Here is a 26195-nt window from a genome sequence, read left to right on the forward strand (position 1 = left end):
CAGCATTTTTCGTTAGCTGAATTAGACGAAGTTAACATAAGGATTCGATTGCACCAATTTGACAAATTCTAGGACTTGATTGCACTTTCTAAAAGTTTCAGGACTCAACTGTACTTTGATGATTAGTTTTAGGATTTCTAGTCAACATATCCCTTTACAAAAAGCTAATTCCACAAAAAAAAAAAAAACATGTGAGGAAAAAAATGTTAAAAAAACCAATAAGGATATCAAATTTCTAGAAATTACAATCAAATTGAGGAGAAAAATGAAAAAAAGACTACTATCAAGTTCCAGGAGAAAAGGTATAAAAAAAGAAGAAGACTACTTCCACAAAGTTATAGCTCTTGAATTGCAATTGCTAAGTGCACAAAACATCAAATTCGATATCGTTGTCTTGGAGAATCGTAGCTGAATCTGCATTAATTTCCGCAGCACTAGAAGTATATAAAAGATAAAGTGGAATTACAATGAAGTTAGAAACTTGGAATAAGTATTGAAGTTGTATTGAGAAAATATTAAATATTATAGAAGAGAAATTAAGTCTACCGCACCAAGTACATATCCTAGGACTAATTGGGCTTTGTCTAGAGTGATTTTTGTTTTCAAATCTTTGCTGCCCACGCACATTGACCTTTTCCAGTAATCTTAACTAACTGAAACTTTCACACTATACAAATGTCAACACGTACATTATAACGCTTTCATAATTATTTGAAAATTAAAATGTAGAAAACAAGATATTAATTATCAGAAGTGATTGATTGGAACTTTAAAAGTCAATTAGTTTGGGAGTGGTAGTATTTTCGAATGATGCTGAGGTCACGAGCGCAATAGGCGCGATAGTAACCAAATCATCTAGGGTGAGTCCGCAAGTTACTCTCTAGGAAGCGGGCCAAATCGACTCTAGAAATCGGTCTGGCTTCCGATTCAAGTTTTTGGAACACATATTGTGCATTCTGTTTCCTGATTCCCGATTAGAAATCGAACCGGACTGGACCTGGACAAAGAAATGAGGAACCAAGAATCAAAGAATATGACCGAACCGAGGTAATCTCTTTTTACTCTTGCATCTTATTTGTTGTGTGTTGAGATTTGACGTTCAGGAATTCGAACATCTTTCAACACCTAAGACCAATATTCATGAAGTTGGGATATCCAATTGCTTTCAATTTCCACAACAAGAAAGAACTTACCCTTATTTTGAAATGCTCACGAGGAGATAATTTATGATGATAGAATTTCGAGATGAGAAGTTAGGGCGCGAATGATAATCATTATTTTCTCGGGAGTTATTTTTGGTCAGAAATAATTTTTTCTATTTCTGTTCTCCGGACTAATTTCTAACATGAGAAACGTGTTTGATAATAGCACAAAATTTTTATTTTCAAAACAAAGATTCATTTGATGACAACATAAAACTTCTATGGATGTTGGGCCTCAACCGATGATCAACGATAGGCGGACCGGCGATCGGTGGACCAAAGAGCAGTAGCCAGAGACCGAGAGAGCGAGGGCCAACGACTTGTCTTGAAAATTTTTAAAAAAATGAATTTGATTCACCAAACAGATTAATGTTTCAAACCTTTTCTCGAGAACAGATAGATAGAAAAACAGAGAAATAGAGTTATCATTCGCTCTAGCTCGTGAAAAGTTGGATGCTTTCGTAAAGCTTTTAAGTTCGAGTTTTGTATTTGCACCTGTATCTTCTCTCATCTTTATTTTATTTATTAAAAAGAAAATTTAAGAAATAGCATGTAAGGAAAAAATTGGTAAAAAGACCAAAAAGGAAGAAAAGAAGAGGAAAAAAGAGAGCTATTGAGTTTTACAAAATTATAGCTATTGAATTGCAATTCTCCGACCAGAAAAAGAAAAGAGAATTGCAATTGCTACAAAAAATTGAAATAAGTGTCAAAGTTACATTGACGACAATGTGGACTGTTGTCGCGACCTAAAAATAAATTTTTAGGTTAATTAGATGAATTAACTAACCTAATACGGACTCTCCCAAGCCCTACCAATTCGCAACTTAGGTTTGATTTTTAATTTAGGAGCCGCCACTAATCTTTTTTGGTAGGTAGATTAGATACCTAAATAAAGTACGGGAGAATACTTTATTTTCTGCTAACCTGAGGTTTAAGGTTCGGGGACTTGATTATGTTAATTTTTAATTAATACCCTTTCGGTACCAAATTTCATGAAAATATCTTTTCCTAATTGATGATTTGTGATTTTGATTTCTTTTTTTTTTTTTTGGATTTTCCTCTCTCTTTTTCGAATTTTTGAATTGAAACAGATGAATTTGAACAAAATTAAACAAAAATGCCCATAATATACCTTTAAATCCGATTTTCCGATAAATCTTCTCATTCCCGAAGATCCGGGCCAGAGCGAGATTTTATCCGCTACATCCTCAAAGATTCGAGCCAGTATGCGGATAATATATAGAAATACAACGTCCCTTCTCGCCAAAGGGCAGAATACGAATTTCTATATTTAAATCACCATTCCATCCCATAAGATCATGGGCGTGGCGTGTGATTTAATTTTCCGACGGGACTAGGCACATGGAGCATACATTATAGGCAATTTTGTTTAAAGATGTGCAAATATTTATTGAATTTTTGAAAATCCTTAGGGGATTCCGGAATTTTCAAGGGCATATGGCTCTATCCACAAGGGATTGCATATCTTTTAAACTTAGGAAAGATTATCTCTTGAGATTTGGAACGAATTTTTAGATAATTTCCCAGATTTTAAAGATATGTTTGAAATTTTCAATCGGCATGCGATCTTATCCAAATTATTCAGATTTTCGAAAAAATTCAGATCCAACCATTCAAAGATTATCCATAAGATGCGCCGAATATTTTTTCCCTAAAGAATCCGAAAATATGCTCAAGATATGCATAATCATCCACAAGCCAAAAGATATGCGGAAAAATTCAAATTTGATATGCAAAGATCAATCATTATCCATGAACGACCCACCAAATCTCAATTGAATATCACTAACTTATCTTGCCAAAATTCGCTTTTATCTAATCAATTTTAGAATATGCAAGATAATCCCAAAATTTCGAACATCATGACAAAATTAGGGTTTTAATGCAAAAAAAAAAGACTTTCATGAATTTTCAGAAAACCAATGATTCATGCCCAAAATCAGCAAGCAAAACAGCACGAATCCATGCAAAACAGCATTAAAAACGCAGTAATAACTTACCCTAATGCCTCCGCAAAATTCGGCATGGTTAGATATCATAAAACATGTAAAAGGGGCCTTGATTCGGATAAAACAGCACACCAACAGCGTATGAACAGCATCAAAATAGCATGTTTTTCAACACCAATTTAACCCTAAAAAGTGTATCGAGGTTACCTTGAATTGCTCAGAAAAATCTGCACGCACAAGCTGCAAATTCGCCTGAAAATCACCTCCAAACAATGCTGTCTCAAGTACTGATTTGCAGCAGAATTGACCTCTGGACAGCAGAACAAGTTGGACCAATTTGGAGCAGAAACGGCACTGGACAGCAACCAAACTCAAGCACCGAATAGCAGACAATTAGGTGCCAAATTGCCACACATGAAGACCCTGGACCGCAGCTGAAGAGAAGACCAAACAGTAGTGAGAATAAGTGTGAACAGCGATCGGACTGAGGGTGCAACAGTGGCAATCGAGCAAGCTTCGGATTGAGCAGTGGTAGTTGGAAGCGAATGCAACGTCGAAGCTGGTGTCGAATCGGGCAAAGACGACGTCGGATCTGGATCCGGGTTCAGCAAGGAGTCGTCAACTCACGTCAAGCTTTGTGGACAGTTGAGCGATGGGAGGAATTATGTGTTATTAGAAAACCCAAGTCTCTCTTTGCTCTCTAATCTTCACGTGAGCAAGGGACTCTGACTTTCTGAATGTGTTAATGCGTGGAACCCCCTTAACCCTAGGCATAGAGATGTATTTATAGAGAAAATTAGGGCTTTGAGTTGTAGGGTTTATTTAAACCGTTAAATCAAAAGCTCCAATTAGATATCGATCGTTAGATCAAAAATTCTGATCTTGAGGAGTCCTATTGGACTTAGACTCTTACAATTTTCGGCCAAATGAATGAGGAGGGTGAAATGGGCTACCTTTCAATGTTTTATGGGCTCCTTTTGTAATTCCGAACTCACTTGGACCTTAACTAATAAAATGGGTAATTTATTAAGGTCTTTTTGCAATTTTAAGAGCTCAAACGGGCTGCTTTGAGTCCAAAATTATAGTAAAAAAAATTCTGCACCCTCTCTAATGGCTTTCGAGTCGATTTTAACTCGGTCGTCCGTTGGAATCATGCTCAATTGACTCATCTCTGGCCTTAGCCGACATGACGTACGCTTGACCGATGAAAATTAAATATGCAATGCATGAAAATTTATTTTTTGTGAGAATTATGAATAACTCTCATTTTATGTTTATATGAATGATTTTCTAAAAATCAAAATTTAGGTGTCAATAACTGTTTATATTTATTTTTTAAATCTTGTGATGCACGGGTTTTATATTTTTTATTATTAATTTCAAACAGCTGAAAATTTCAAAATATTTAATTGTCGTACGTTATACTATTTATATAGTTCTTTTAAACTTTACCTATTTTTTTCTTTTTGCTTTTGGTAAATCAAAACAAACAAAGCAATTTTGAGCTTGACACAATTTTTATTAGAATTTCATTAGCTAATGTAGTTGGACGGAAAAGAAAGGCAAAACACGATATTTATCAAGTGAAAAGCTAAAGTGCTAAAATCAACATTTTAAAAGGCTCGGTTTGTATCGTGGAAAATGAATGATTTGAAAAATATTTTTCAAAAATTTATCGTTAATGTCGCTTCAAATAAACAATAAGGAAATATATTTTATTGTCGATATAAATTTCGTGTCTAAACATTTTTCATGGACGGTGAAATATTTCTCTTTCATTCATTTTGTAAACGATATGCGCAACCATTTTAGGAAAAATATTTTTTCAAATCTTAATTTTTTTCATGAGACAAAGTCATTGTAATTTCCTCAGAAAATAAGACCAGTTAGTGACTTGAATTGACGAGCATAACATAAAAGAGAGAGATTTAGAGTTGATTATCCTTGTCCAAAGCGAGCAAATGAAGGCCCTATCTTATAGGGAAGAGTGGCGCTTCCAAGGGCCAAAACGGCCCTCCGCAAGGGCGGGCAGTCGAACCGGAATTTCGAATAGTGTACATCCCAATTAAGAATTTGACCATATGACATGACTTTTTCATTTGATGTCCGATTGAACCGATTTTTACGCTCAAATAATGCTCGCGACCTTAGTTTTTCCAAAGATGAGGATTGCTTTCAAGAAGTGTAAGAGATCATGGACATCCTAGAGTCTGGCCGAACGAATGGTACCGAGAAAGAGTAATGATGTTTTCTTCATTAAAAAGGGATCACCGTGATTCTTGTGGCATTAGAAAGGTTATGGCTTGCTTTTAAGGCGGAACCCATCGATCATGTCAAATCATAAAAATAAAGATAACCATGATTAAAGTATGCGATAACTTGAGATTTGACCGTCCAATTTTGATAAATTACGAAATTTTTCCGTAGAGCAAGGTCAGATTGTATTTGTGATTGTACCCTCATAATTCAGGTCAACTTTAAGGGTAAAAATTCAAATGTCTACAAGGCCTTGTTCCTTTATTGCATCCAAATAAGCTGTAAATTCTTGCAAAAAAGGGAGTTGCTAGCCTACAATCCGACAATCTTGTTAATTATTTTTGATCCCACGATCTTCCAATCAATGAGTGCTTTATGCAAAATGCGTGCCGATGGTATCTAAATTTATGGTTGAGATTATATTGTCAATGAAAGTACTATCGGGAAAGCATTTCCCTGAAAAAAAAAAGGCACAAAATCCAAAGATATTGAGAAAAAAGAGTTAAGGGATTACAAGCCTTATTTAGTCCCTTATTGCATCCAAACAAGCTGTAAATTCTCGCCAAAAGGCGCAAATCCAAAAGACGGAGAGAAAAACAATTCATCCGCTTTAGTAAATACGATGACTTTGCCTGCTTATCCGCTTAAAAGTACGTTCACCAACTTGTCCAAATTCAAAGAGGACGAACCACCGGGGCACGAGGCCTTCTCAACCAAATTCTTCCATTCAGCCTCCTTCTTCTTCAACATCTTTCCTCTCTCTCCGTCCATCAGCTCCTTCACGAGCTTCTCCACTTCGCCCCTCATCGCGTCCCCACCGATCTCGACCCCAACCTGCGGCTCATCGCAAAAATACTTGCAATCCATCGGTTGGTCCCCTTGGAACGGCCGACAAGCATGGGAACTCCAGCCGAAACACTCTCAAGCATCGAGCTCCATCCGCAATGCGTCAAGATCCCTCCCACGGATGCGTGGTTCAACGCCTACTCGTGGGCACCAGCTCGAGATCATGCCTGTCCCCTTAGTCCTTGCCAAGAACTCGGGTGGCAAGATTGCCGAGTTGTCGGCTACCAAATTGGGTCGAATCACCCATAGAAAGTTGTGATTGCTATCCGCAACCCCCATACCAAATTCTATAAGTTGCTCCCGTGTTAAGTCCACCTCACTTCTGAAGTTGACACTCGGTTTCTTCTTTCCACATATTGATGTCAGCAAGTTCCATTGGATTTTCCATCACGCGACGGATGAGCAAATGGAGAGGGCCTATCGCGTAAATGCGATGAAGCATGGTGGAAAGAGCAAGAAGGCTGTCTCGTTCAAGCACATCGAAGGTGTTGCACGGAACAAGCGATCGAACGATAAAATAGACAGAACAAGAAAATAAATCGGATACCGGATGTACGTGGTTCGGTCGTAGAGACCTACGTCTACGAGGAGAGCAGCAACGAATTCCACTATAGAACGGGCGATACACGGAGATTACAGAACCACACTCGAGTCACTCAAACACTCATAGTATTTCTCAGCCCCAATTACATTCAAGAGCGCACACAGTGTTTAGCCCTCAATTCCTAACGAAATAATCTCTCAATCTCGCAAAGGAATTACACAAATCTAACCTCAAGATTTAATCGGCTTCGACACTTGAATTCTTGATGCAATTCTGCGAACGAAACCTCACGAGCAAGCACTCGTCAAACGGTGCTTCAAGAAGTCTTTTCGTTAACAATAGCGCCTCACCTTTTGAGCACTCTCGGCAGACTCCTTCATCACGTCGTTAGTTGCATATATATGCAAAACTAGGCACAAAAGACAAACCCATCGTTATCTTTAAGTAGCCGGCGCCCGGAGAAAATACAAAAGTTGATCCTTAAAGATTGCCTTGCATATTAGCCACGTAAATAGAATCCAAATAGAATTCGGTCAACAAAGTTCAAAATATTGACTTTCCCTATTCTGTCTTTTTCCTCACCGAGTACAACTCCAAGTCAGAATAGGAATGCAAGTCCAAAATGATCTTACTTTTATTTTTTTCCTTCTCATACTCCAATATCACAAAAGATATTGCACGGCCCTTTTTATTAGTTGATATCACGATCATCTCTTTACTTTATTTCGATTAGATTTTATTCGATGGGCTTAAACTCGAGACATAATTTCAACAATCTCCACATTGGCTCAACGTTTGAGCCAAATCATAATTGCTTCGCTAGTATCCGAACTCCATCGCTACTACTCTCCCAATGGCCCCAATGGGCTCAACCGCTACAGACATCATCTAAGTCCAAGTCACGCCCGAACTTCGCCATAACCATGGACCTCATCAGAATACCAACCGAACATGCATCTTTAACTGCTCTATAAGGACATTCTGACACAAGCTCCTTAATCGCAGATCTTGCAAAACCACCGTTGCATCCATATCTGTCGGGAGATCGAACATGTACCTTATCAATATCAGCAGTTATAGCAACCGTTGGCTCTACGGGCTCCACCTCGCTATAAGCACCATCTGTGTTGATTCTTGCGCTAAAATCCGCTACCTCAAGAGTTTCTGGTTGCAACTCCACCTCAAGTTGAACACCATCCGGATCCGTATTAACATTGCCACAAACACTCATACCTTGAAGTGCTGGAGACTCGTTAAAAGTAACTTTTCTGCCGCGAACAGGTGAATTTATATTTGAGCACCACAACCGATAGCCCTGCTCACCTCTTGCATAGTCATGGAATATGCACCTTGCCCTCACATCGAGCTTACCATCACTTACTCGATAATAACACGGGCAACCAAACATTCTAAAAGTAGAATAATCAATAACGTTACCCGATCGCACTTCTTTGGGAGTCCGATATCCGATTGCGATCGATGGAGATTTGTTCACCGGGTAGCTCACCATATTAAGCGCATCCACTAGAAATTTTCTAGCCATACCAGCACTAGAGATTATTTTACGGGCCGTCTCTAGTAATGTTACGCTCTTCAATTCCGCAAACCGTTGTGGTCTATTGGCACTAGTGCGGTGTTTCACTATGTCCTTTGTCATGTAGAATTTATTTACCAGCTTCGAGCATAACTTCATGCTACTGTCGGTTCGCACATGCTTGATCAACTTACCGGTCTCCGTTTCGATCAAAGCTCTCGACCGCGTATTCCCGACAACGGCATCAAACTTGTGCACCGGCACAGACACCCCGGTCTTTCTTGAGCGGTCGTTGGACTCTCGAACGGATGTCGACGTCTCCGAAGCAAAACCTATCAATGTCTCACCTTGAAGTTCATACGGGCCACCATGCTTGATTCCTTTCATTATCACCAAGGCACCTCGAACAATCTTCAGAACTCCACCTTGTGAAGAATACATGCATCCAATTGAATCTAAGGCATCTAAGGAAATTAAGTTCTTTTTTCAATTCTGGAACGTGTCTTACTCCGGTCAACATCCTCACAATACCATCATGCATCCCGATTTTAACCTCACCAACACCCACAACATCGCATTCAGCGTTGTTCCCCAACCGCACTTTACTACTATCCGTGCACTGATAAGTAGCAAACCAGTTCCTGTTTGGTGTAGCATGAAAAGAACAACCAGAATCCATAATCCATCCTTCAAATGACAAATTCTCAGTGACAGACAAGACCCTATCGACACCATCAGAGTCATCGCCTATAGCTGCAACATCATCTGTAGATTCAACTCTAATTCCCTTACCCGTTTCTTTTTTCAACTTAAAACAATTCCTTCTAAAATGCCCTCTCTTGCCACAATTCCAACAGATAGCACCGCTAGTCCTAGATCGATCGCGTCTATTCGAGTTCATACTACTTCTACTACCACGAGTATCAGTTCTTCCTCTATACCTACTAAAGCGGTAGATACATATTCGCCAGATTCTCTTCTACGGATGTCCTCACTTAAAATCAAATCTCGAATACTATCAAACGTCAAACTTGTTGACCTAGAAGAATTACTAACAGCAAGAACTGTAGTATTCCAGCTATCGTGCAATGAGGATAACAGAATCAAAGCACATACCTCATCTTCAAAGTCAATATCAACTGAACTCAATTGACTAACGATCACATTGAATTCATTGATATGGTTAGTAACTGACGCACCTTCGCTCATCTTCAAATTAAACAAACATCGCATCATATAGACCTTGTTGATCGCAGAGGGCTTCTCATTCATATCCGACAAGGCTTTCATCAAACCCGCTGTGGTTTTCTCTTTGACAATATTAAACGCGATGTTACGAGCCAACGTTAGTCGAATAACACCCGGCGCTCGTCTATCCGGTAATTCCCAATCGGCTTGCTTCATCGTCTCTGGTTTCTCCCCAGACGGGGGCAAGTGCGGCTTCATCTGATATAAATAGTCTTCAATCTGCATCTTCCGTAAACCAAAGTCCTTCCCCTCAAATCTGTCGATTTTCACTTTTACTTATTATATCACCATCAATTCGCTTTAACTTGATAAACCTGGCTCTGATACCAATTGTTGTGCGGAACAAGCGATCGAACGATAAAATAGACATAACAAGAAAATAAATCGGATACCGGATGTACGTGGTTCGGTCGTAGAGACCTACGTCCGCGGGGAGAGCAGCAACGAATTTCACTATAGAACGAGCGATACACGGAGATTATAGAATCACACTCGAGTCACTTAAACACTCACAGTATTTCTCAGCCCCAATTACATTCAAGAGCGCACACAGTATTTAGACCTCAATTCCTAACGAAATAGTCTCTCAATCTCGCAAAGGAATTACACAAATCTAACCTCAAGATTTAATAGGCTTCGACACTTAAATTCTTGATGCAATTCTACGAACGAAACCTCACGAGCAAGCACTCGTCAAACGGTGCTTCAAGAAGTCTTTTCGTTAACAACAGCGCCTCACCTTTTGAGCACTCTCGGTAGACTCCTTCATCATGTCATTAGTTGCATATATATGCAAAACTAGGCACAAAAGACAAACCCATTGTTATCTTTATGTAGCCACCGCCTGGAGAAAAAACAAAAGTTGATCCTTAAAGATTGCCTTGCATATTAGCCACGGAAATAGAATCCAAATAGAATTCGGTCAACAAAGTTCAAAATATTGACTTTCCCTATTCTGTCTTTTTCCTCACCGAGTACAACTCCAAGTTAGAATAGGAATGCAAGTCCAAAATGATCTTACTTTTATTTTTTACCTTCTCATACTCCAATATCACAAAAGATATTGCGCGGCCCTTTTTATTAGTTGATATCATGATCATCTCTTCACTTTATTTCGATCAGATTTTATTCGATGGGCTTAAACTCGAGACATAATTTCAACTGAAGGTGTGAAGAACCATGGCGGAGGCTTTGCCGGCGTTCTCACCTGCTTCCAAGATGATCTTGAACAAGATGTCCGAATCCGTGGTTGGACGGTAGGTCGGGAGATCCTTTAGTCCGATGGTCTTCATTCCTTCATTCCCGGAATCCAATCCACGGTGGTATCCAAGTAGCCATTTGTCGGATAGCTCTTATCCGCATGAACAAATATGTTCAACTCTCAATTTCCATCTTCATGACACGCCCATGGTGTTTCTAGTGGTGATTTAATTTACTAATGGTGACCTATATACCCATTAATGATTCATTATTTTCATATCGAGATAAGTGCAAAAACAGGATTCGAGATTTTCGTTAAGGTTATTGTTCCATAATCCGCTATCGTGTGAGTCTAAGTCACGGACCACCATTGACAGCTAGAAGTTTTGTGCATCGAACATGTTGCTTACACGACCAATTTCTTGTAAGCGGATCAAACGGCATATACTTTTGAGTGGGACAATGCCTTTGTCTCGAGAGCTTTGTACTTGTTTGCTTCACATGAGACAACTCGCATAAACCGTTATATTTTGACTTTCAAATTAGAGATAAGGTTATTTTGGATCGTTCTATTTGTTTTAGGGCTTTTTAGAGGGGGCTATAAAAAGGATATGTTGCATATTATATCGTAACGCTTGCTTTTTCTTCTACTCCAGAGCCTTTTACTTACGCCCCAAAATCCTTTGTTTTTCACTTCGTCTTGTCGGATCTTTCGATCTTTGATTGTACGCTCGTACTTGTTATTGAAGATAGTGAAACCCCTCTCTCTCTCCCCGTGGTTTCCCGTTTTGGGTTTTCCACGTATATTGTATCTCACATTCTTATTTTACTTTCATCCTTCGCTATTTTGCGCTTGAATTTGCGCATCTCTTGGCTTTTTTCGCAATAAATTAGTACCAGAGCAAAGGAATTTTGATCTTCTATTCGAGATGGCATCTATCAAGCTCGAAGTGGCATCCTTCAATGGCCAAAACAATTGGGGCTATGGAGAATCAAGATGAAGGCTTTGTTGCATCAAGAAGGTTCGGTTAGAGCCTTGGATGAGAATTATCCCGACGACATGACTACGGCGGAGATCGAGGAGATGGAAGAGAAGGCGCATAACACCATCCAATTGTCGTTGTCTAACAAGGTACTTCATGAAGTTGCTGATGAAGAAATAGCTTCGAGATTATGGAAAAAGTTAGAGAGTCTCTATATGAAGCAATCTCTTATGACGAGATTATCTTGAAGCAGCATCTTTATTCATTGAAGATGTAAGAAGGTACTCCTATCCAAAAACATCTAGATGAATTTAATAAAATCGTTATGGATATGAAAAATCTAGATTTGAAGTTAGATGATGAGGATCAAGCCCCAATTGTGTTATGCTCGCTACCGACCTCATATGAGAATTTTGTGAATTCTTTGTTGTATGGAAGAGAATCCATAACTCTTGAGGATGTAAAGGCCTTGTTGAATTCCGCGGAGATGCATACAAAGTTGAATGCGAGTAGTAGTGCTGATAATACGGATGGCTTAGTTGTTAGGGGAAGGTCGAATCATTGGATAGACGCAGTAATAATAAAGGGCGTTCGAAATCTAGGTCAGGCCAGGACAAGAAAAAAGTTGAGTGTTACTATTCTCACAAGTTTGGACACTATAAAAACGAGTATCCTTTGCTCGAGGCTAAGGGAAAAAAGTTGATGGAGAGTTCTGATTCGGCTAGTCCGGTAAAGGATAATGAGTCCGCTAATGCAGATAATGTTCTTACTATTTTATCTTCGGATTGTCATGTAGACGATGAATGGATTTTGGATTTAGCTTGTTCATACCATATGTGCCCAAATAGATATTGATTCCACACATATGAGAAAGTAACTGGTGGTTCGGTTTTGATGAGTAACAATGCAGTTTGCATGATTGTGGGTATTGATATGGTGCGAATCAAATGTCATAACAAGGCAATAAGAACTTTGACAGATGTTAGGCACATCCTAGATTTAAAGAAGAACCTTACTTCTTTGAGCGGTTTAAATTCCTTTGGATGTATGTATACCGGTGGAGGTGGAGTTTTGAATATTTCAAAGGGCTCTTTGATTGTGATGAGAGGTAACAAAAAGAATAGTCTTTACGTTCTGCAGGGAAGTACCATTGTTGGTTCTTTAAATATATCATCCTCTTCAGATTCTGATAAATCAAGGTTATGGCATATACGGTTGGGCCATATGAGCGAAAGAAGAATGACAATCCCGAGTGAGTGTGGTTTACTTTGTGGGGAGCATACGGTCTCACTTGACTTTTGTGAGCATTGTGTTTACAAGAAACAACACATAGTTAGCTTCAGTATTGGGGTGCACTCAACTAAGGGCACGATTGACTACATTCACTTCGATTTGTGGGGACCTACACAGGTTACATCTAAAGGTGATGTAGTTTATCTTCTGATATTTATTAATGACTTTTCTAGGAAAGTCCGGGTTTATTTCTTGAAATGTAAAAGTGATGTTTTTGATACATTCAACAAGTGGAAGATGTTGATTGAAAATCAAAGCGGCAAGAAGATAAAGCGTCTCGTAACGTACAATAGTTTTGAGTTTTGCGGATGTGATTTTAACAAGTACTATGAAAATTCAAGGATTGTTCGACATCGAACAATCGGATATACACCTCAACAAAATGAGGTGGCAGAGCACATGAACCGAACACTTTTAAAGAGGGCTAGATGTATGCTTTCTAATGCTGGACTTGATAAAGATTTATGGGCTGAAGCCGTGGACACAACATGTTATTTAGCGAATCGTTTTCCTTCTACCGCAATTGAATGTAAGACTCCAAATGAGGTATGGTCTGTTAAACCTTCTGAATATTTTGTTTTGAAAATATTTGGATGTCTTGCTTATTATCATGTAAAAGATGGTAAGCTTGAACCTAAAGCCAAGAAAGGTATTTTCATTGGTTATGCAGATGGAGTTAAGGGATATAGATTGTGGTGTTCGACCCTCGACTCACTAAAGTTTATAATCAGTAGGGATGTTACTTTTGATGAAAATTCTATGCTTGATCCGAAAAAATTTGTTAAGTCTACGGATATTCGGGAAGAGAATATAGTGAAAGAGGTGGAGTTTAATGTAGAGCATCCACGAAGAACCTCTGAAAAATGTTCCTATTCAATCAGAAAGTAACAGTGAGCAACAAGACTCGGATTCAATTAAAGATGAAGTAGAAGAAGTTGAACAATCTCAGAATTTGGCTGCAGGCCGAGCTAAAAGGAAAATTAAGCCTCCCTAAAGGTATGGCTTCATTGTTTGGTGGCATATGCTCTTACGGTTGCTAAAGAGCTTGGTATTGAAGAACCTTCTACATTCCATGAAGCTACTATATGTTCTAAATTTGAGAAGTGGCTTGTTGCAATGAATGAATAGATGAAGTCTGTTCATAAGAACCAAACTTAGGATCTTGTGAAATTGCCTAAGGGCAAACAAGCTGTTAGATGCAAGTGGATCTTTAAACAAAAGGAGGGAATTCCAAGGGTCGAAGGTGAAACATTCAAAGCATGTTTGGTAGCGAAGGGCTTTAGTTAGAAGGAGGGGATAGACTTCAATAAAGCGTTCTCTCCAGCTGTGAAACATAGTTTCATTCGTATGTTGCTTGCGTTAGTGGCCCTTTATGATCTAGAACTTGAGCAACTTGATATCAAGACCGCTTTTCTGCATTGCAAGCTTGAGGAGACAATCTATATATCTCAACCTAAGGGATTCGTTGTTGAGAGTAAAGAAGATCACATTTGCATGTTGAAACGCTCTTTGTATGGTCTCAAGCAATCTCCACGACAATGGTACAAAAGGTTTGATAGCTTTATGTTAAGTCACGGCTACTCGCGAAGTACACATGACAATTGTGTGTACTATAAGAGATTGCATAATGGTTCTTTTGTTTATTTGCTATTATATGTGGATGACATGCTTATTACAACGAAGGACATGTCAGAGATACGATTGTTAAAGAAGCAACTTCGGGGAATTTGAGATGAAAGATTTTGGAGCTGCCAAGAAAATTCTAGGTATGGAGATTCGCAGAGATAGATAGTTGGGAAGTTATACCTTTCGCGGAAGGGGTATATTGAGAAAGTACTTGAACGTTTCGGCATGAAGAATGCTAAATCGGTAAGTACTCATTTGGCGTCTCACTTTAGACTTTCTACTTCTTTGTCACCTAAAACCAAAGAAGAGGAAGATGAGATGTTTCAAGTTCCATATTCTAGTACTGTGGTTGGTCTTATGTACTCTATGATTTGCACTCGTTCGGATATTTCCCAAGTAGTTAGTGTTGTGAGCGGGTTTATGGCATATTCGGGTAAAGCTCACTAGCAAGCAATGAAGTAGATTCTTCGGTATATCCGGGATACCTCGGATGTTGGTTTGGTCTTTGATAGAGATTGTGATATAAGACATTCGGTTGTTGGCTTCGTTGATTCTAACCATGCGGGTGATCTCGATAAAAGGAGATCTTTGACCGATTATGTTTTTATGCTTGGTGGCTCCGCGGTTAGTTGGAGAGCAACTTTGCAGGACACGATTACTTTATCTACCACCGAAGTAGAGTACATGGCAGCAACAGAAGCAGCAAAGGAAGCTCTTTGGTTGAAGCATTTGGTTACAAAACTTGGGGTAAAGTAGGAGGGAGCCTTCGTTATCTTTTGCGATAACCAAAATGCGATCCAGTTGACCAAGAACGTGATGTATCATGAGAGAACGAAACACATAGACATTCGCTATCACTTTGTGCGTGATGAGGTAGCTAAGGGTACAGTTACAATGAAGAAAGTACCTACAACAAATAGTCCGGCAAATATGTTAACCAAACCAATTCCTTTGACTAAGTTCAAGTATTGTTTGAACTTGGTTAGTGTTCTCACCGTTTGAGTTACTTAGGCGGAGTTGGTGGTATTTCATCCCTTATTTCCTACATTGAGTACGCTCACGTAGGCTTAGGGGTATGCGTTGTCGATTTCGTCATTTGGTGGGTGGCATTGTGTGGTTACTCTTGATGGTGAGGGAGAGAGGTCTTGTGGGGTTTGGTAAAACACTCTTCTGGAGATTTGAAGTCAAGGTAAAGATTTGTTATATTTTAACTTTCAAATTAGTAATAAGGTTATTTTGGACCATTCATTTTGTTTTAGGGTTTTTTAGAGGGGACTATAAAAAGAATATGTTGCATATTATATCACAACGCTTGCTTTTACTTCTACCCCAAAGCTTTTTACTTCTACCCCAAAACCCTTTAATTTTCACTTCTTCTTGTCAGATCTTTAGATCTTTGATTGTACGTTTGTACTCGTTATTGTAGATAGTGAAACCCCTTTCTCTCCCCGTGGTTTTTTCTATTTTAGATTTTTCATGTGTATCTTGTCTCGCATTCTAATTTTACTTTCATCCTTCGCTATTTCGCGTTTGAATTTGCACATCTCTTGGCGTTTATCGCAACAAACAGTGAACAAGAGGGCAATGGGAATCCCTAGCTCCTGAGCCTCCGCAACAACGAATGTCATCAATCCGTCCGCCACTATGCAGCTTACCGGTGGGACGTTCACCGAAGAACCCCCGCCGTTGACTTTGTAGCACCCTCGCTCCAGGTGAGACCTGCAGAGCCGTGATGCCCAGGTCGTCACGTTTTAACTTATCTCTTTTTCATTAAAGAAGTGTCATCGTGCAGTGCATGTCTATACCGCATATGGAACATCACGTGTAACACACCAGATATCTAGTATTTATATCTTACATCAGGTCAAGGTCTACATGAGTTCAGCGCCACACGTTAAGCAGGTTAACACCACATTAACACAAGATGAAATACACACATGAGGACAGTTACGTTACACTGGGATCACCTAGTCCCAACTACATGAACTTCCCCTAGCTTCATAGTCTAGCAAAATGCCGCAACACTCTCTCGGATTGCGGACTTCTCCTCCAACCTTCTAAGCTCACATCCGAACCCCACCTAGGCGTCAACTCTGGCCGCACCTCACCCTGTAACGTCGTACTCGGACCCATCATCGCCACTACCGGTTCCTCTGAGTAGTTCAGGTGGGAATGGACCTTCTCGTTGTCCATTGACGTTCAGGGAAATGGACACAAACTTGTATTGGCGATGGGCCGCGTCCATAGCCACATCAACTGTCAAGGATGTAATAACTCGCATAAGGGTAACGTCCGGCACACTTGGGTGTTCAAAGTCTTGTGACTCAGCCTCTAGGGCGATGGGGAGGCCGTAGCGTGCGCCCGAGGGTATCAGAATAGCCATCCTGTCAATCTAAAATATACATAGACCACAAGTGGAAGAATCTGTGGTGAGTGAATGCAAATACTCTTAACACTCGTTCGGTTCATAACAATATGCGAATTCAAGGCATTAGATTGATTTATTTACTAGCTCAGAACATGATTTCTTAAGGTTCAGTCCATGCACGAAGTGGTCATGCAATATGCTTGTGTATGCATGCAAACTCCCGTGTCTTCGTATCACCTTTACATCCGAGTTTGTCAACTCGTCCTCGTGTTATTTTGCTCGATGGCTCCGTCGGCCTTCCATGACAACTCCCCATCATGAAATTCCTCACTCCGAAGCTTTGCGATAACTTGCACGGTCCACTTGGTGCCACTAACCAAGGCATCCCATCTCCCTTGGGGTATGTTGAGCTCAAAGATCGTGGCTCCCAACACCTTTCATCACCAATTCGTGTATGCAATATGTATGCAATATTACCGTAGTTTGATTCGTCCAAGACATGGAAATACAATTTCCCCCATGCGGAAGTATATTTGAACCCACGACATGCAGTAACACACTCAATCCGGGACTCCCAATTTCACACGTAATGTTCACCAAGAGCTCCTGTTGAAGACCGCTCGCCTCAAAATGATATTTGCGAATCTCTCTTCTTTTATTCTGTCCGTGAATGAATATAGCCAAATGTCCCCATAATGACTTTTGTATTCCCCACAAATTCATGATTATATGCTTGGCAGACTTTCTAAAATTACTTGCCAAATGGCAATATACTTAGTCTATATTTGCTCCACCTATTTACCACACATCCCTATGTCGTTCCAACTTTGCGACACCGCCTTTCAGCTTGATTCCTCAATTCTACCCCACCGCTTCCCTCTTATTTCATATATGTCATCCAGCCTAAGGAAATGATGACTTTGCTTTCCCAATAAACACGATCATTATGTTCCTGATGAATACTGTAGTCCTTTCGTCAAATGTTCATTTTAAAACTCCTACACATGCATTTTTTTTATTTTTATTTTTCTATTTCATGCGCGGTAATACTGCCCTTCCTCCTTCCTCTTTGCGCCCCCCAACAATTTTGACTCCATCTCCCTCTATTCTCTTACTTAGACATAGATATGAACATATAGAGTGATATATTGTACGATATTCATGTAAAGTATCCATTCGGCACCGAGGTGATTCTTTTAGGACTATGTTCCCTATGGTCCCTGGTTTATCTTCGCCTATTGTTACTTTAAAGCGGTATGTGTAAGAAACCAGGTGGCATTTACCGAATTCAGGGGTATTAATGCATGCCTCATTTCCATAGTTACCCCATGTGTCGCCTGAAAAGGGTGTTAGGTGGTTTCCCAAATGGCAGCTCCCTCTTCTCATATGCGACGCCTCTTTTCGTCATGCACTTTCGCTGGTTCTTCTTGTTTAGTGCTCTCCTCATTTCAGCGACAGAACCCTAAGAAGAGGAATGATGGGATTCTATTTCCCATGTTCCTAATCGTTTGGTCTTGGGGAATTACAATTTCTTGCCGAATGGTTACTCCACTAACTACCGTTCATCACCTTTTCCCCCAATTTGAAGTGTGCGAGCACTTCTACTTTTGCCACCCCAAAGTGTCGCCTACTTCCTTATCTCATTTGTTATGCCATGTTCATTATATCGCAAACCAAGCCCTCGTGGCCTAACACAAATTTTATAGAAACCCCAATTCCATGTCTCAATGAGTTGATCGTAATTCACTGGTCCTTCGGGTAGTTTATACCGATCTCCACTTGTGTGAAGTCCTGAACAATATCTATGGTGACGTCGTGATAGATTAACCATGCCCTATATACTTATTGCGAATACCTTTCGCAATATATCCAAAATGACCTTCATGTAAAGTGAGGATTTCTTAATGTACCGTACCAAATCTCGGAATCTCCACACAATGCCATATCCGCCCCAAGGGTCATATACGCGTTCCAATTCTGGATTATAGTGACAACCGGCAAAACCGAATCCCTCTTGGTGGAATATGTTGGAGTTGACGAATATTCCGGGGACCCTTGTTTCTCACACCGGGTACGCCCACGTGAGCTTAGGAAAACCGAAGTGTTACCCACCGACATGTGACCCATGTGCGCGCGATGCGGGGGTTCGGGAGCAGCGCCCCCGACACCGGTGTCCCGCTACCCGGTCGGCGGGCGGGAATTCGGGGGCAGCGCCTCCCGACGGGGGTTCCATTGCCCCGCTCCCCGGTAAGCGGGCAGGGGTTCGGGGCAAGCACCCTCGAAACCTCTAAGGGTTTGGGCTTTTATTTAAGCCGACCTGTATGGTTGGGATTAAGAGGTTTTAGGTTTTTTAGCCCGTTTTTGGGGCATATATATTTTGCTCGGTTTTATCATTGTATTAGTTGAATTGGCTGTAAACCGAAAAATATAGTGAAATCTTTTTGTAGGACGTAACCCTAATCTTGGGGTAAACCCGGGTAATCTCGAGCGTCATTCCAATTTTTCTTGATTCTCCGTGTGATCATCTGATTCGGTTCCGCTAAATCCCTTCAATTGGTATCAGAGCCTTGTGTTTGAGAGATTAGGGTTTATCGGAGATGTCGGGTGGGTCATAGATTGAGATCGAAAAATTCGATGGGACGTGGTTCGATTTGTGGAAGATGAAGATGGAGGATCTACTTTGCGATCGAGATCTTTGGTCGGCAATCGAAATGGAAAGGCCTGTTGCTGCGAAGCCTGGTGTCGTGATAAAGAATCGGGCAAGGAAGCGGGGAAGGATGACGAGATGTCTTCCAAAAGGGCGGATCCAAAGGAGATTGAAGACTGGAATCGGATTGATCGGAAAGCAAAGGGTTTGATTCGGCTTTGTCTCACGGACTCGATTATGATGAATGTGATGAGCGAACCTACAGCCAAGGATTTGTGGCAGAAACTAGAGTCGCTGTATTAAAGTAAGTCGTTGGTTAATAAGCTATTTTTGAGAAAAAAACTATATAATCTTCGGATGCATGAGGGCGACTCGTTTTCCGCACATCCGTATAGCTTTAACACGGTGATTAGTCAACTCGTATCAATCGGTGTTAAGTTTGATGATGATGATAAGGCGATAATACTGCTTTGTTCACTGCCGGATTCATGGGATAACTTGATTGTGGTGATCGGTGGTGGGGATAAGGAATTATCATATGAAAGTGTGTGTTTTGCTTTGTTATTGGAGGAGACACGAAGAAAGGGAACGGGAAATTCCGGTAAAGAGGCATTGGCGGCTAGGGGAAGGCCACCAGAGAAGACTACGAATCGGAAAGGGTCCAGGTCCAAATCTCGTGGGCGATTGAAGAGTAGGGAGAGGAGGGTACAGTTTTGGAGATGTGAAGAATGGGGCCATGTGAAGCGAGAGTGTAAAAACAAGCCAGTTTTTAAGAAAGAAGCTAAATCATCCTCGGGTAAAAAGGAGGTCGATGCGGGAGATATGTATTTGGCTGCTGCATGTATGGCGCAATCAGACAAGGATATCTGGTTGATCGATACCGGTGCTTCATACCACATGACGCCTCATAGATACTGGTTTTGTGAATATAAGCAATATAATGGTGGGGATGTCATGCTCGGAGATGATACTGCAGTTCAGATTGTCGGGCGTAGCGGGGTGAAGCCGAGGATGAGTAATGGCACCGTGAAGACTATTCCGGACGTGATGCACATACACTTGATGAGTAGAAATCTGTTATCGGTCGGTATGATGGCTAATTCGGGAGTTACTTTTAGTTGTGATCGGGATTCGTGCAAGATGACTCGAGGTTCTATTGTGATTGCACGAGGAGTCCGTTACGAAACATTATACAAGCTGCTCGGGGAAACAATGACTGTTGGTAGCGGGTTTGTTTCTGAAAAGGCCAAGGAAGATGGACATGATATGTCCATGTTGTGGCATCGGAGATTAGGGCACATCGGTGAAAAGGGGCTGTCTACCTTAGCTTCGAGTCGGATGGTAGAAGGAGTTCCAAAATACTCTATGGGTTTCGGGTTACGTGAACACTGTCTCCATGGAAAACAAAACCGAGTTAGCTTCCAACATACCGGGTACGAGAGCAGTGAGGTTCTCGAGCTGATTCACGGCGACGTTTTTGGACCTACTCCGATTCCATCTATTGGAGGATCTAGGTACTATGCATCATTCATAGATGATTTTTCGAAATATAGTTGGATTTATTTTATTAAGAGTAAATCAGATGTATTCGAGAAATTTCGTGAATTTAAGGCCTTGGTTAAAAATCAATTGGGCGTAAAGATCAAGGTCCTTCGTACGGATAACGGAGGTGAATTCTGTTCGGATAAGTTCAAGCAATTTTGTGTGGATAATAGTATTGCAAGGCAGAAGACGACTCTATATACGCCCCAACGGAATGGGGTGGCCGAAAGATTAAATCGGTCACTCATAAAAAAGGCGAGATGCATGCTGAGTTGGGCGGGTTTGGAGCCAGAATTTTGGGCGGAAGCCGTAGCCACGGCCTGTTATTTGAAGAACCGATCACCGACCTCATCAATGAAGGATCGTACACCATATGAGGCAGCGTTTGGGAAGAAACCGAATCTGTCACATGTTCGGGTGGTCGGGTGTGATGCATATGTTCATGTACCCAAGAAGAAACGGGGTAAGCTTAACAATAAGTCCGAGAAGAACATATTTGTCGGATACAAGGAATGGGTCAAGGGCTATAAGCTATGGAATCTAGAATCAAAGACCATTGTATACAGCGGGGATGTCATCTTTCGTGAATCACAATCCCAGGTTGGCACACGTAAAGGGGATAAGCCCAAGAAAGTGGTAGTGCTTGAAGAAAGTCCTAAAGCTGAAACTATGGAGATGGTTCCACAAGGCACGCCAGTAGAATCCGATTCTGAATCGGAGCAGAGGGACTCGGTTAATGAAGTCGAGGATGTAGATTCGGATGAAGACTCGGACACGTATAGCGTGCCGGCTCTTAAGAGATCGACGCGGGAAAGAAAGGTACCACTTTGATACTCCCTTAATGCTTTGAGTACGTTTCATGCTTTGAGCATTCTTGGAGATAATCCTAGTTCTATAAAAGAGGCGAGATCCATGGATGATGCGAATCGGTGGGAGGTGCGATCGCTTGATAAAAATGAAACATGGAGCTTGTGTAAATTGCCTAAGGATAGAAAGGCAATTTGGTGTAAATGGGTGTTCAAGCGAAAGCTGAAACCGGATGGGACTGTAGAGAAGTACAAGGCTAGGCTTGTAGCCAAGGAGTACTCTCGGATCGAGGGTGTTGACTATGACGAGATTTTCTCTCCCGTGGCGAAGTTGACCTCGATATGGTTTGTTCTGTCTATAGCAACTACATATGATCTTGAGGTAGAACAGATGGAATGTAAAGACGACTTTCCTTAATGGGGACTTGGAGGAGGAGATATATATGAGGCAACCATAAGGCTTTGAAGTAAAAGGAAAAGAGAATCCGGTGTGCAAATTGAAAAAGTCCTTATATGAGCTGAAGCGATCATCGAGGATGTGGTACCGGAAGTTTGACACGTATATGCTCCAGCTTGATTTTGTGCGTTCAAATTCTGACCATTGTGTTTATGTGAAGATGATGGGCAATCGGTTTGTCATTCTCACTCTATATGTGGATAATATGTTGTTGATCGGGAATAGCGTGAAGATGGTGAAGTCCGTGAAGAGTTTGTTGGCTAAAAAGTTTGAAATGAAAGACTTGGGGCCTGCAAATTTTATTTTGGGCATGTAGATTAGGAGGGACCGTGAGAAACGGAAGGCGTGGCTAGGGCAGGAGAAATTCATCAAAGAAATTTTGAAGAAATTCAATTTGATAGACTGCAAGCCTGTTGGTACCCCTATACCTTTAGGGACCAAGTTATCTGCAGAACACTATCCCAAAACAGATGAGGAAGCTAAGGAGATGGTCCGAGTTCCATACGCGAGTGCAATGGGTAGCTTGATGTATGCTATGGTGTGTACGCGCCTGGATATAGCCCAAGCAGTATGAGTCTTGAGCCGATATATGTCTAACCCGGGTAGAGAACACTGGAATGCGATCAAAAGAGTTTTCAAGTATCTTCGTGGAACTTCGAATTTTTCTTTATGTTTTGAAGGTATAGGGAATGGAAACATGCTTGATATCATAGGCCATGTAAATGCATATTGGGGTGGAGATATTGATAGTAGACGGTCCACTAGCGGTTTGTTTTTACATTATTTGGTACTGCGTTGAGTTGGATGAGTAGGAGGCAAAGTGTGGTAGCGCTTTCTTCTACAGAGGCTGAGTATATGGCTCTTACTTATGCTGGAAAAGAGGCCGTATGGTTACGGCGGTTGTGCTCGGAGCTCGGTTTTGAGCAAGGTGCTGTAGATGTGAGATGTGATAATCAAGGGGCTATTTATTTAGCCAAGAATCCAGCGTTTCACTCACGCACAAAGCACATTGATATTCAATATCATTTCATCGGAGAAAAAGTGGAGAAGAATGAGGTTTGACTTGTAAAGGTCGATGCGGTAGAAAATAGTTCGGACTTCCTTACTAAAGCCGTCACGGGTGCGAAGTTCGAATGGTGCTCTGCTGCGATTGGATTGAAGAAGAATGATATTGGAAGGGCTCTCATTTGCGCGAAGTATCCACCAAGTGGGAGAATGTTAGAGTTGGCGAATACTTCGGGGACCCTTATTTCTCACACCGGGTACGCCTACGTGAGCTTAGGGAAACCGAAGTGTTACCCAACGACATGTGATCCCTGCGCGCGGGATGCGGGGGTTTGAGGGCAGCGCCCTCGACACGGGTGTCCCGCTGCCCGATCAGCGGGCGAGGGTTCGAGGGCAGCACCTCCCGATGGGGGTTTCACTGCCCCGCTTGCCGGTGAGCGGGGCGGGGTTCGGGGGCAACGCCCCCGAAACCTCTACGGGTTTGGGCTTTTATTTAAGCTGGCTCGTATGGTTGGAATTAAGAGATTTTAGGTTTTTTAGCCCGTTTTTGAGGCATATATATTTTGCTCGGTTTTATCATTGTATTAGTTGAATTGGCTATAAACCGAAAAATATAGTGAAATCTCTTTGCAGGACGTAACCCTAATCTTGGGGTGAACCCGGGTAATCTCGTGCGTCATTCCAATTTTTCTTGATTCTCTGTGTGATCGTCGGATTCGGTTCCAATAAATCCCTTCAGAATAGCCCTATCTTAGTGAGCTGTTTTTTTTTTTTTTTTTTTTTGGGATGCTACAGATTTTGTCCAGGAGTTCTCGAAACGAACGACGAAAATTCTTCCTGATCGAATCCCAGAGTGCCCGTTGGCTCCTTTCGGAATCGAAACGGATGCCATCAAGAATCGTTTCGAAGCGTAGGCCAGGCAAGCTGCTCAGCGAGTTGGCGGCGCCACCGGAGGACGACTCGAGTATGCGCGCGTGGTTGAACTCGGTGTTGACGAAGGTCACATGGAAGACTTTGGAGTGAAGCAGCTTTGCCATTTTGCGCATGGCCTTCATGTGGCTCTGTCCCGGCAATGGAATGCAGACGGCATGAGGCTTCTTGGCTGTGTGTTTGAAATCCATTTGCTTTTTGTTGACCGGAAGATGAAAGTGGATCCCGAGTTTTGGTCTTGATCTTTGCTTATTATATACTATTTATTTTTGACCGACTTCAATTCGGTCAATGCCCTCCCATGCCTCAAGACTTTTAAGAGGTTTGGTCGTTTGATCGAAAATAGCACTTTCTGGTACTAGGGATCTGAAGAGTAACTACATCGTGGGCCAAGTTCGCTAGAAAATTTTCAATTTTAGGTTCAACTTCAACTCTGCTTCGGAATTTTTTTTATCTAAAAAAAAAAAGATACCAACTTTCGCTTTACTCCCAAACCTACTCCAGTCCACCCTTCATCTAAATGTCACCGATAATTTCTTCAAAATTATCAACATCATGAGATTGTTGGTGTTCCATACGAAGCTGAGGAGGTTAAAGAAGACGTGAGTCCTAATAATGGATCTTCTTTAAGGTTGTGTTTGGTCATCAGGACTTTCATTGAGATAGGACAAGATAAAGTGGAATATAAAAAAGGTGGATATATCTAATCCTATCAAGTGTTTGGCACACTTCATGATAAGATTATAAATAAATAAAATACTTAATTAAATTGTAAAGTTAGAAGCTAGAAAATTCAATTATTTAAAAGTTAAGGAAAAGCCTTAGATCTAGGAATTGTGCCCACCGCCTCCACAGTGGTCACGATCGAAAATGGTGACCACCAAAATTACCTTGCAGCGGCAACACAGATCGGTAAATTTGAGACCGCAACAGAGAGAATGGGCAGAGGAATTTCAGGCGACCGCCAGCATTGTTTTTGTGTCTCCTTAGATTGATTGTGGTCCGGGTTGTCGGTATAGTCTCTTCGTCACCATCTTTCCCTCTTCCCTTGAGTCGTTCAGTATCCTCCGTGAGGATTGTAGGTCGTGGTGCAGGCGGAGCCAGAGTTCCAGCCACCGATGTTTGAGGTGGTGCAAGCATTGCTTTGATTAGTTCAACAAGTGAACATGAGCAAGAGAACTTCCTTTGGAAAGATCAGAAGGCATCTCAAAGACCCGATGGTGCAAATGCCTATGAGAAAACTTCCCACCAGTTGTATCCATTTGCTATAAATGCCTAATATCTCTTCTCCTTTTGTTAAGTTTTTTTTTTTTTTCAAAATGAATTGCTTGTCCAATCCGAATTTATCCCACCCTTCTCCCAGACTTTTTGTCCGACATTTTATCCGGACGTATCTAGGTTAGTCCGGTCCGAAGAACGTCCCCAAACACCGGATAAGATAACAAATTATCTTATCTAGACTCAAATCTAGACCATCAAACACATTGGATCCTACCAAGTATAACTTTTGGTGGATAACACTAAATATACATCGTTCCATTTCTCTATAGTTTAAACCTTTTGAAATTCGGTTTAACACAAATCCGGATGCTCATTCTCAATTTTTCTCCTACACATAAAACCTGTAGCTCGGCTTGGTTTTCTATTCTCTGGTTATCCTGTGTTATGCATGTAAGGACCGACACAATCCCGAGGGGAAGTGTTAAGTTAATTTACATGGGAAAATTTCCTAAAAAAT

The 26195-nt window shown here is 41.1% G+C and overlaps 1 protein-coding gene and 1 pseudogene across 1 annotated transcript in view; both read right to left on the reverse strand.

Annotated features, from left to right (window-relative positions):
- LOC115757191 (15-cis-phytoene desaturase, chloroplastic/chromoplastic) overlaps positions 1–26195 on the reverse strand; it is a 40195-nt gene that overhangs the window by 9607 nt on the left and 4393 nt on the right. The window lies entirely within an intron of this gene.
- Positions 6065–9825, reverse strand: LOC115757204 (annotated as a pseudogene).

This window comes from Rhodamnia argentea, chromosome 1 (assembly GCF_020921035.1).
Source record: "Rhodamnia argentea isolate NSW1041297 chromosome 1, ASM2092103v1, whole genome shotgun sequence".
NCBI classification, from domain to species: Eukaryota; Viridiplantae; Streptophyta; class Magnoliopsida; order Myrtales; family Myrtaceae; genus Rhodamnia; species Rhodamnia argentea.